This window comes from Eleutherodactylus coqui, chromosome 1 (genome assembly GCF_035609145.1).
Source record: "Eleutherodactylus coqui strain aEleCoq1 chromosome 1, aEleCoq1.hap1, whole genome shotgun sequence".
NCBI classification, from domain to species: domain Eukaryota; kingdom Metazoa; phylum Chordata; class Amphibia; order Anura; family Eleutherodactylidae; genus Eleutherodactylus; species Eleutherodactylus coqui.
In genome coordinates, this window is record NC_089837.1 from 311,558,820 (window position 1) to 311,570,774 (window position 11,955).

Sequence of the window (11,955 nt, forward strand, 5' to 3'; positions counted from 1 at the left end):
TTTTGTTGCGTAATTCCATTACCTTTATTTTTATATACTCATTCACACGGGACTCTAACTTTCTCAAAAAAGGATATTTGTTCCAGTCTGTTATTCTTCCTGGAAACATTAATGAAGTAGGAGATACCATTCTATTAGTCAATAAGGACATGTTTCTGCACACATAGACAGTGTCTAATCAGATTTCTTATAGAAAACATAGTTTAAAGGGGGGTTTCAAGTTATTGACTTTATATAATTGTGGGCTCTCTGTGGCCACAATTAGTTAAGATCAATATACTCAACGTGGTTCCAGACCACTGCTTCAGCCATCCAGCATCATGACATCTGACAGGGGACGTCACCCGGCCAGAATGTCTAACAACGTCCCATAAACCTGTCACATGGTCTTCTAATGTAGCCAACATCCTATTGGCTGCAGCAGTCAGCCAATGTGTCTCACCAATGTCAGGGGTTCTTGGAAAACCTCTTTAAAGTTCAGAACTGATACCACTGAGGCCTTATACACACTGTGTGATTTACTGGTACAGAGCTGTAATAAAGCTGCTTCCACAGAAGTGCGCGGGCTTCAACTGTACTTCTATAGGCCGCCGATTCCATACAGAGGCATAAAAGTTTTCTTCTGTTGGTTTCTGTGCTGCATCAAATGATGTATTATGGAGCTATTCTCTTCTAGAAACATTGCGTCCTGTCCAAGAGGGAGGCAGCCACAAACCTAAATGTGCAATGCAAAAAAGTGTGCTGGGATACTTTGTTGTTTTGTTATTCTGGTAAATAGCAAATAAATTGTGTATAAAATAAAAGTATACAGTATAAAAATGAAGTAGATAATGTGGTAGAACAATTGCATTTTTATTTAGAAAGTTTTACATTTTAAACAAAACACTACATATTAGGCAGCGGTATTCTTTCTGATTTCATTGGACATAGCGGCAACCTACAAAAAATAAACACATGTTTAAAAATAACAGTATAACATGTTATCACATTCTGCAATAACATACTTGCATAGAAATAACCAAAGTGTATAACACCGTTTCAATTTTGAGTATCCACAAATTCATTTTCAGTTTATTGTAATGTACTAAACATCAATTTACCATTCGCTTTAGGACAGTGTAGTGGCCCAGAGTTAGCAGGGCCCCTCCATAATGATAAATGTTTGTGCTAATTATATTGTCAGTGTCTTGGGGCTCTTACCCACTGCCCACTAGCGATGTGTTTTCACTCTCGCATCGCTAGAAAATCTATGATTATGAAACCAATGATTTTCAGTGGTTTCATTCTCATCTGTGATGTGTTCTCTCAAGCCTCGCTGCGATACGAAAAAGCAGCGATATCGCCCATTGTTTTCAATGGGACTGGGTCCCCATTGAAATCAATGGGAGAAGATGGTGCAACAGACTTGGAATCCTCCATAGCAAGGAGAAAGAGGGGGGTAGAGCTACAGCTCTTCTCTTTCCTAGAGAAGAATCAATATGAGAATCCTTTTAGCCCCGTGCCCTCACCTTCGCGGAAACCCTGGAAAAGCCCTCTAGCTCTGCCCCCAATGTCTCCAAATATGGCAAGATATGTAAGAAACCCCCTGTAGTTCCACCTTCTATCTCTCTTTGCTATGGGGAATCCAAGGCTGTTGCGCAATCTTCCCGCATTGATTTCAATGTGGCCCCGGCCCCATTGAAAACAACGGGCTATATCGCTGCTTTTTTGTATCGCAGCGAGGCTTGAGTGAACACATCGCAGATGAGAATGAAACCATTAAAATTATTGGTTTCATAATCATACGTTTTCATTCACTCTCGCATCGCTAGAAAACCTATCGCCAGTGGGTAAGAGCCCTTACATGTAATGTGCATTTGATGTGTATTACACCTTTGCAGCACTGAATGGGTTAGCGTCTGGAAAATGTATCTTGTTGTGTGTCACGTGACTATGTTTTATATATGTATGTGTGTTGCAGGGAATGTGAGGAGGAGAAGGAGAGGAGAGCAGTACAGACTAGCCTAAGGAAGAGTTGCTTGGCTGGAGTCCTCGGTCAGTGAGTGAACCCCACAGATAGTGGATCGGTCTGTGTGTTGAGAAAATGGAGGAAGCTGAGCGATTTCCTTCTGCTTGGCCTGGGACCCGTCTACCCAGGATGTGCCAGTGCTACTTGAAGTGCTGAGTGAGAGAAGGACCGCTGTATGGCTAAAGCACAAGACAAGAAGTGTGTGTGTAGATCGGTAGAGAGTTGGAGAGAGAGTCCCTGGGAGCGGGATCACACTGGTAACTAGGAGTGTGGATTGTCTGGAATACCCCGAGTATCCTCCCTGTCACACTACTTTCTCTGTTTGTAACTGTGCCACTCCAGTGTTGTAAAGTGGACTATGTTAACGTTCAAGTAAACGGACATTACTGCCCTTTCCTGGTTTGCCCAAAAAGTTTTCCCTGTATGTGGACTACTTTATTACACCATCCAGATTCACCGCAGTGGATGGAACGGTGGCGTCATGAGTGACAACGGACTTTAAGGTAACCGCTAGTTGTCCTTTCCCTGTGACCTCCCCCAGCAGTAATTTGGATGGGCCCTGAGCTACCCTCAGGGGAGGAGATGGTAGGCCCCGTGACAAGGCCTTTATCTACCTGCTCTCTCCTTGCCTGAGGGCCTGCTCCTCGGACGTTGCAACAGTATTAAGTGAATCGATTATACAATTGCATTGCATGGACTATAAGGTCTCTTGCACACTCGCGTTTTTCTTGCGCACTTTTTTCACGCGATATCGCTGGTTTTTTAAAGCAAATGTCAATGGGTCTTTCTAATGTTAACAACGCTTCGCAAAGCACAAGCTAGCGATTTTTGTGCGATGCGTTTTTAACATTAGAAAGACCCATTGACATTTGCGTTAAAAAAACAGTGATATCGCTTTTTAAAAAAAAGCGCAAGAAAATCACAGATGTGAAAGAGCCCTAATGGATATATTTTTCTTCAAGAACAGACAAAAGAAGCACATGTTGTGTATTTTAAACACAGACATGAAAAAAATACATATATGAATAGCCCTATCGATTTTTATTAGCTCCATATTACAGTCCATAAAACATGAATTAAATACGATTTAATATACATTCATCTGAAAGCGGTCTTAAGGAGAGCAGAAAGCTGCTAAGAGATAGCAGCTCTTGTTCTGGTGGACTTGGCCCACCCATGCAGTACTTGGCCCATCATTAATTGAAATGTAATGCTTTATCAGATTTTGTATATTGGACTTTGTTCTCCACTAATGGGTTGATTTTGATAGTTTCCTAGTTACTGACTTAAAAAGGTCCTAATCTGTAGTATCTTGGTGTGCTGAACACGAACATGACCATGAAAACTTTTTATTGGCTCTTATTTTGAAGATATTTCATATAGTTTATTTTCTGTGTTTCCCTATGTAAATTTATCCAGTAGGACTGTAACAACATCCTAATATTTTAAAGATTAAAGAGGGAGTTTTTGTGGATCCTCAGATTCGAGAGCTCTTCAAAGATGACCGGTTCAACAAGATGCTGCAGGGTGATGTGAAGCATGGAATGCTTTTCACCTAGTGTCTACAGACTTTCTCAGGAATGTTAGGGCAGAAGACTACAAGAAACAAGACATGCTGATGCAGTATCAGAAACTTGGTTGCAATATAGATCCACTTCCTTCATTCCTATCTGGATTTCTTTCCAGACAACTGTGGTATGGTTAGTGATTAACATGGCGAACGCTTTCATCAAGATATCGCAACAATGGAACAAAGATATTAACATTATGTGTTAATAACGGGCCATCAATCTTATATCCCAGAAGCCAATATTTTCCCTACTGGTGAAATATATTATAATAAGGCTGGATGTTTTCCAGATAAGAGATTAGCAGGTTTGGGATCATTTGCAGAACATTTAAACATATCCAGGTTTTGAATTCTTCTGTCTTAAATGAAACAATATGTAATAGGATCCTACACACACCTACACACCTTTGGTTTATGTTTGATTTAACGACTAGACATTCAGCCTCACTTGACAGGAAGCAAATATAACGTTGCTGACCTACCTTTCAGTTTAACGCTGCAAACGTTTCATTTCCCGGGCCATTCTGCATATCTCACACCATCCACAGCATAACATCATGAGGGCATCATTGCATACAGTACCCTGAAAAGACAATAATGGTACTCATACTTAGCCTGGCCAGTTGGATAATGTGGCACACATTTTTGGTTTAGCTAAGGCCCCTTTACATGCAACGATTATCCTTCAAAGTTCATTCAAACGAGCAAAAATGAGCAATATTCAGTACGTGTAAATGCAAAGCCATCGTGCACTATTCATTTACTTTCAGCCTGCATAAAAATAGTCGTTAGGTAGTTTGCTTTCCGTTTAGTTTGAATGGTATTCGTTCAGTCGCTTAAAAAGCTTGAGGGGAGGGGTGATTGCTTGCTAAAACACAATGACTACTTAGTTACTCATGCCAGCGTAAGACAATGGCTTTTCTTCACACTAATAAAAAATCTGCAGGCCGGAAATTCCCCGCATAAACACATGCCCACCAGAGCAAACAACATATACAGCATGTACTTTAGCATTTAGGTTAAAAAAATAGCTACAAAAATAAGTAACAAGGAAAATTAAAAAAATTAATAGAATGAAATAAATATATATAAAAAAAAAAAATATATATATATATATATATATATATATATATATATATATAAAAAGAAAACGGCCCTGCGCTGATTTCAACCTAAACCATTGCCATATCTGCACTGTAATCAGACAATACAAGTTCTCATAATGTCCGAAACAGAGTGGAGAACCCATTCCTGTACTTTAAAATGAGCATATTTACTATAAAATAAGTGAAAAAAGAGTTCAGTAGTTTACCCCAAATAAAATAAAAAAGGAAAAAAAAAAGATATTAAAAAATAGCCCTAAATGCCACGAAACAATATCGCTGCAAAAATGATTTTGGTAGCTGAAGAAAATATGATGGGGCCTTAAAAACCACCACATGTGTAAAATTCCTAAAAGTGTCTGGTCCTTTAGGACAGAAACTCCTTGGTCCTTAAGGTGTTAAGTTATATTGCATGTATTGCATAATATAAAACTTTAGTATCTCGTGGTAAAGACAGGCTTAGTGCAGTTAAATAGCCAATTTCCTTCCATTTCGATATATTCCCACAAACGGTCTCCTAAATATTGTGTAATGTATAGAAAGCTCTTTCAGTACATTTAGGTGACAATAAGGCAATACATGGCTGAAATTATGCAAATAAGGAAAATGAAACAATACCTCTGGCAGCATTCCTTCAAATAGGACAGACAGCGCTCGCAAATTGCGACATTAGAAACGCCCATTGAAATCAATGGCGGTGTTGTACTGCAGCGCTCAGGACACCACACTAGTCGTGGTAAAAAGCGGTCAGTGTGAGAGCAACCTTAGACTAACAATGCATATTAATGCACAGTGTACAACAGGTAGTCAGACAAGCCATGCACTATCTTTGTGTACAACCGGAGGGTACCTTTAACTGCAGCTGTTATAACTGCTATGGAGGCACTGGGAAATTTGAAAAAGGAGCATGCAAAATTTGCAGCAACCTCTAGAAGTCATGTGTTTGTCTCTAGTCCCCTGGTAGATCACCTAACTAGCGTCAGGAGCACACTACCATATTTCAGTTACTGTTCTGCATCTGTAATGCAGAAGTGTGCACTGCCATGACTGTAAGGCTCCTGACCCAAACTACCGAGATCATAGGAATGCGTTCCTGGCCTTAGGCCCAATATCCACTTGCACACACTGATACTACTGCTGAATCCCACAGTGGGTGCCCAAACACATGGAGAGGAAAAATATATTTCTTACCTATCCGGGTCCAGCGCGGGTCTCCTCTGAGCTAGCCGGATCTTCTTTCTTCAGCACGGCGGATGCATCCGGGAGCGCCAACTGACGCTTTTTTTTAATCCCCTGCTTTCCCGCCGATCTACGGCTCAGCCACAGTGACATCCCTATGGACAACTAAAGCTGCAGGTCTCCCGTGTAGGTGCCAGGCACAGATTTTATAATTAAATCTGCCCGGGAACATTGGACCTTAGACTGCATGGAAAGTTATTGAAAAAGTCTGCCATTCCTGGTTTACACTATATGACTATGTTTTAATTTTCATATATACAAAGTATAGATTGTGGGAATGCACCACATTCTAATAGACTGAATACTTACTCTAATGCCATAGGTCAGTCGCATGTGTGTCCGCATTGCAGTCAATCCTCCAGGAACACAGGGCAAAAGGCAGTTTTCTCCATATTTTTTAGCTACATAGCACCCGAAGCATGATGGAAGGCATAACCCAAAAAGACCTGTAATTGTAGACATAAAGTTCTGCGATTGTTGCTTTCACAGAAACAATCACATTCTAGAGACAAAAACTGCAACCATACCCAAATATCATACTGACAATCACAGAAAACGGACATTACTTACTGAGTAAGGAGTGTATATAGATGTATCCTCTCACCATGCAGGTAGCTGAACCGTGAAGTGGTTAGTGGGCTCATGTATCTTGGCCAAAATCTAACCAATGCCTTGCATTTATTATCTATCATTCACATGTAGTGTGGCTTTAAGACTCCAGGGGAGCCCAGGGTGGCAGTACCAATGTGGTTCACTGATGGAAGTGCAGGGCAACACGCCAAATTATTATGGCGTCATTAATAGGTTGCTGGTCTGCATGGTGAACTACATATATCAGAATGGTCTGGCACCCTGTATCTACTATGTGTGGGAGTGTACGCCAAGCAGCCACCCCCCTCTATATCAAGAGGCCGTGTGAGTGGCTGTCTCATCAGTGTCCTGCACAGGTGTAATTCGCTCCCCCATTTGGTAGTCAGCTACCTGCATGGTGAGAGGATGCATCTATATGCACTCCTTAGTAAGTAATGGCCGTTTTCTGTGATTGTTTTTAATTTTTTTTTATATTTCCCCTTCTGTGATGCAAATATCCTACTGGATTCAAAAATCATAGTGGTATTTCTAAACCCTATTACATAGAGATAAAAGTACCGTGTTTCCCCAAAAATAAGAGCTACCCCAAAAATAAGCCCCACTGTGATTTTTCACAATTTTCGGGGAGACTTAAAATATAAGCAGTACCCCGAAAATAAGCCTTATCTAGACTACATAGAAAATAAAAAAGGGAATACATTACTAGGTCCCTCATTCTGCTCTGCGTAGCTCAGTCCCGCTTCTTGCACTTCTCAGCAGCCTACAGAAGATCACTTCCTGGTTTCAGCATTCATAAATCAAACCTCCAGGAAGTGATGGCTCTGATTGGTTCAGCGAGTTCTACTCAGCCAATCAATGCAGCACTCGCTGAACCAACGCGACAGCTGTGATTGGTTCTTTGACTGATGCTCAGCCAATCAATGCAGCGGTCGAAGAACCAATCACAGCCGTCGCGTTGTGGAGGCGGCATTTAGGAATTGGCCAATCAATGCTGTGGCTCAGCCAATTCATAAATGCCGCCTCCACAACACGACGGCTGTGATTGGTTCTTTGACCAGTGCTTAGCCAATTAATGCAGCGGTCGAAGAACCAATCATAGCTGTCGCGTTGGTTTAGCGAGCATTGCACTGATTAAATGAGTCAAGGAAGGGCTGCCTGAACACTACAGAAAAGAGTGTCGGAGCTGCAGAGGAGACACGGGCTGAGCTGACAGCGCCTGATAAATAACGGGGTTTTTTTTGTGACGGAGATAGGGCTTATTTTAGGGCTTTTACAGTAGGATTTCCTACTGTAAAAGTTGCATTGCAAGAAAACCGCATTTTCGTACAATGCGATGCAACAGAAAGGAAGGCTTCATAGGAAAACATGGACTACCAAACAATCCAAATCACGGCTCTATAGAGCATGCTGCAATTTTGTATTCTCGCAATGTCGCAGGCCACAAAACATAGCTCATGTGAAAGAACCCATTGGAAAGCATGGGATTCACATACATGCGATAAGTAGCAATATTGCATCGCGAGAAAATTGTGCGATTTTATCGCCCATGTGAAAGTGGTCTAAATCTTTAGTAAAATAACTCAGAAACTCTCCTGCATTATGGCCCACGTTAAAATGTATAAGAGTGGACCCCCAAATCACAAGGTTACAACATATATAAAACTAAAATGACTGTGAAAGAATAGGTATACTGTGTTAGATACTGCCTTGTACATTACTGTGTATCCTGCATGCACACATATGAACGTTCCCAAAAATAAGATATCAAATGGATTTATAGTAAGTATAAACAAAAACACTAACTTACAGAGGCCACAGTCATCACAGCAGTCACACAGGTTGCTGCTCCACTCTCCTGTTGGAGACATAACTCCCGGTTGGGCTTGTCCAGGCTGCTGAGTGGTCACCGACATGGTATCTGCCGAAAGGAAACTGCTGTTAATATTATAATAAGTGTAAGGTGCAGAAGAGAGAGGTTGCACTTACCTTCCTTCCAAGACTTGTAGCCCTAAGTGTGATTTTCTCGTGTATATATATATACAGCCCCAAGAAGGGGAAGTCAATTCAATTACAAAAGCAAGTGAGATAACAAATATGGATATGCAATACTTGTATATTTCCTCAATATACAGTAATTCAGCCTGTGACCAAATCCGCTTACTTCATGTCGACAGTTACAAGAACTTCCTAAACTAACAGTTGTAATCAGATTTTTTTTTAGTCCTGTGGTGTTTTATTGAACTCACAATGAAACATTATCTTAACCAAGCAGACAGACTAAAGATACAGAAAGACTATGAAAAAGATAGAGAAGACTATAAAAAATCACCTATAAGAAGTTGTCGCTTTCCAAAACTCAGCATGCAGTTATATCTCAGGCAGATATACAAATGATTATAGTGGTGGCATGATTAGATGAACGGTCTTGCCACCTGAGGCCCTAAAACTGGTTCCACCCATATTGTGTTTAGTGGACCTTGTTTTTTGCTTGTGTAAACTTGTTAACTAATAATAATATAATGCAATCGAAGAGATTTGGCCCAGTTAACAGAGTTTGGGGAAGGAAGCTTGGATGTCCATATCAACAAATTGCCTAGCCAGACTGTTAGGAGGTATTGGGACCAGTGGATGTGTGAGGGAACACATACAAGGCGACTGGGCTCAGAACGCGCTCAACAGATCACCAGTAGAGACTATGTTCTGATCATTCGACAAGCACAAGTAGCTCCAACAGTTTTGTTGTCTGTCATCGTTAGACAGGTGGCGCTATTGTTACAAGCCTTAGTCTGTTGGAACCTTTTCCTGGTGCTCAGCTGAAGGACATTTGATCTCACAGCACTCATTACATATACTGCCTTTGACATTGACTGTTGCCTCCAATTGCAGTGGTGTCATGAACGACAACACTGGACTTCTACAGAGCGTAACCAGGTTGCCTTCAGTGACAAATCCAGGTTTAGTTTGGGCACTGGCAACGGCTGTATTCGTGCCTGGAGTGAAAGTCTCAATCCTGCCTTTGCTGTGGAGCGGCACATGGCCCCCTCTGCTGGTGTGATAGTCTGGGGGAAGAGGGGGACATCGCATACAACAGTCAGTCACCCCTAGTAATGGTACGAGGGACAATGACAGCTCAGCGATATGTTCAGGACATCCTACAGCCACATGTGTTCCTCTCATGGCAGCTTCCAAAAGGAATTGTCTAGCAGGATAATACCCAGCTGCACACAGCAAAGGGGTCACAAGAATGCCTCCACAACATTGTCACACTCCCATGGCCTTCCCGGTTGCCAGATTTATCACCAATAGAACATGTACGTGACCATCTGGGGTGACAACATCGACAACCTACAAGTTTGCAAGATCTAGAGGCTCAGTTACAGCATATGTAGACCGATATGCTGCAAAATACCATACAGAACCTGTATGCCTCCATATTCGCCCTTCTCACATCTTGTATCGAAGATAGAGTTGGTACAACAGGGTCCTAGAGCCTCCCTTCAAGTGGTCAGTTTTCTAAGATAAATTATCCTTTTGCTCTGATGTTGTAATCACTTACTTATAGCAACGTTACAATCACCCATAGAGTGTTTCATTTGATTCCAACTCCTTCTAGGTGCTTGGCTTTTTTTTTGACGAGTGTACTTTCACAGACACATACACTACCGTTCAAAAGTTTGGGGTCACATTGAAATGTCCTTATTTTTGAAGGAAAAGCACTGTACTTTTCAATGAAGATAACTTTAAACTAGTCCTAACTTTAAACAAATGCACTCTATACATTGCTAATGTGGTAAATGACTATTCTAGCTGCAAATGTCTGGTTTTTTGTGCAATATCTACAAAGGTGTATAGAGGCCCATTTCCAGCAACTATCACTCCAGTGTTCTAATGGTACAATGTGTTTGCTCATTGGCTCAGAAGGCTAATTGATGATTAGAAAACCCTTGTGCAATCATGTTCACACATCTGAAAACAGTCTAGCTCGTTACAGAAGCTACAAAACTGACCTTCCTGTGAGCAGATTGAGTTTGTGGAGCATCACATTTGTGGGGTCAATTAAACGCTCAAAATGGCCAGAAAAAGAGAACTTTCATCTGAAACTCGACAGTCTATTCTTGTTCTTAGAAATGAAGGCTATTCCATGCGAGAAATTGCTAAGAAATTGAAGATTTCCTACAACGGTGTGTACTACTCCCTTCAGAGGACAGCACAAACAGGCTCTAACCAGAGTAGAAAAAGAAGTGGGAGGCCGCGTTGCACAACTAAGCAAGAAGATAAGCACATTAGAGTCTCTAGTTTGAGAAACAGACGCCTCACAGGTACCCAACTGGCATCTTCATTAAATAGTACCCGCAAAACACCAGTGTCAACATCTACAGTGAAGAGGCGGCTGCGGGATTTTGGGCTTCAGGGCAGAGTGGCAAAGAAAAAGCCATATCTGAGACTGGCCAATAAAAGAAAAAGATTAAGATGGGCAAAAGAACACAGACATTGGACAGAGGAAGACTGGAAAAAAGTGTTGTGGACGGATGAATCCAAGTTTGAGGTGTTTGGATCACAAAGAAGAACGTTTGTGAGACGCAGAACAAATGAAAAGATGCTGGAAGAATGCCTGACGCCATCTGTTAAGCATGGTGGAGGTAATGTGATGGTCTGGGGTTGCTTTGGTGCTGGTAAGGTGGGAGATTTGTACAGGGTAAAAGGGATTCTGAATAAGGAAGGCTATCACTCCATTTTGCAACGCCATGCCATACCCAGTGGACAGCGCTTGATTGGAACCAATTTCATCCTACAACAGGACAATGACCCTAAACACACCTCCAAATTGTGCAAGAACTATTTACAGCAGAAGCAGGCAGCTGGTATTCTATCGGTAATGGAGTGGCCAGCGCAGTCACCAGATCTGAACCCCATTGAGCTGTTGTGGGAGCAGCTTGACCGTATGGTACGCCAGAAGTGCCCATCCAACCAATCCAACTTGTGGGAGATGCTTCTAGAAGCGTGGGGTGCAATTTCACAAGCTTACCTCAACAAATTAACAGCTAGAATGTCAAAGGTGTGCAATGCTGTAATTGCTGCAAAAGGAGGATTCTTTGACGAAAGCAAAGTTTGATGTAAAAACAATGTTATTTCAGATACAAATCATTATTTCTAACCTTGTCAATGTCTTGGCTCTATTGTCTATTCATTTCACAACGCATGGTGGTGAATAAGTGGGACTTTTCATGGAAAACACAAAATTGTTTGGGTGACCCCAAACTTTTGAACGGTAGTGTATCTCATAGTATACAAATACTCCAAAAAAATATATCTATCAATACAGCCTAAAATAGCATACAGTTACAAATGCAATTGTTCTAGGTAAAACTTTCCATAATTCATTCTCAAAAACAATGGCTAGTAGGAGGTTTCGAAAGTTGAAAGGCAATTCACGCATGACCAAA

The 11,955-nt window shown here is 41.4% G+C and overlaps 1 long non-coding RNA gene across 1 annotated transcript; it reads right to left on the reverse strand.

Moving 5' to 3' along the window:
* Window positions 1–831: 831 nt before the first annotated feature.
* LOC136611993 (uncharacterized) lies at window positions 832–8,513 on the reverse strand. Its single transcript, XR_010790333.1, has 5 exons — window positions 8,498–8,513; window positions 8,319–8,429; window positions 6,230–6,366; window positions 4,061–4,161; window positions 832–937 (listed from the first exon to the last, which is right to left on the reverse strand). It is a non-coding gene; the product is annotated as an uncharacterized lncRNA (long non-coding RNA).
* Window positions 8,514–11,955: the final 3,442 nt, after the last annotated feature.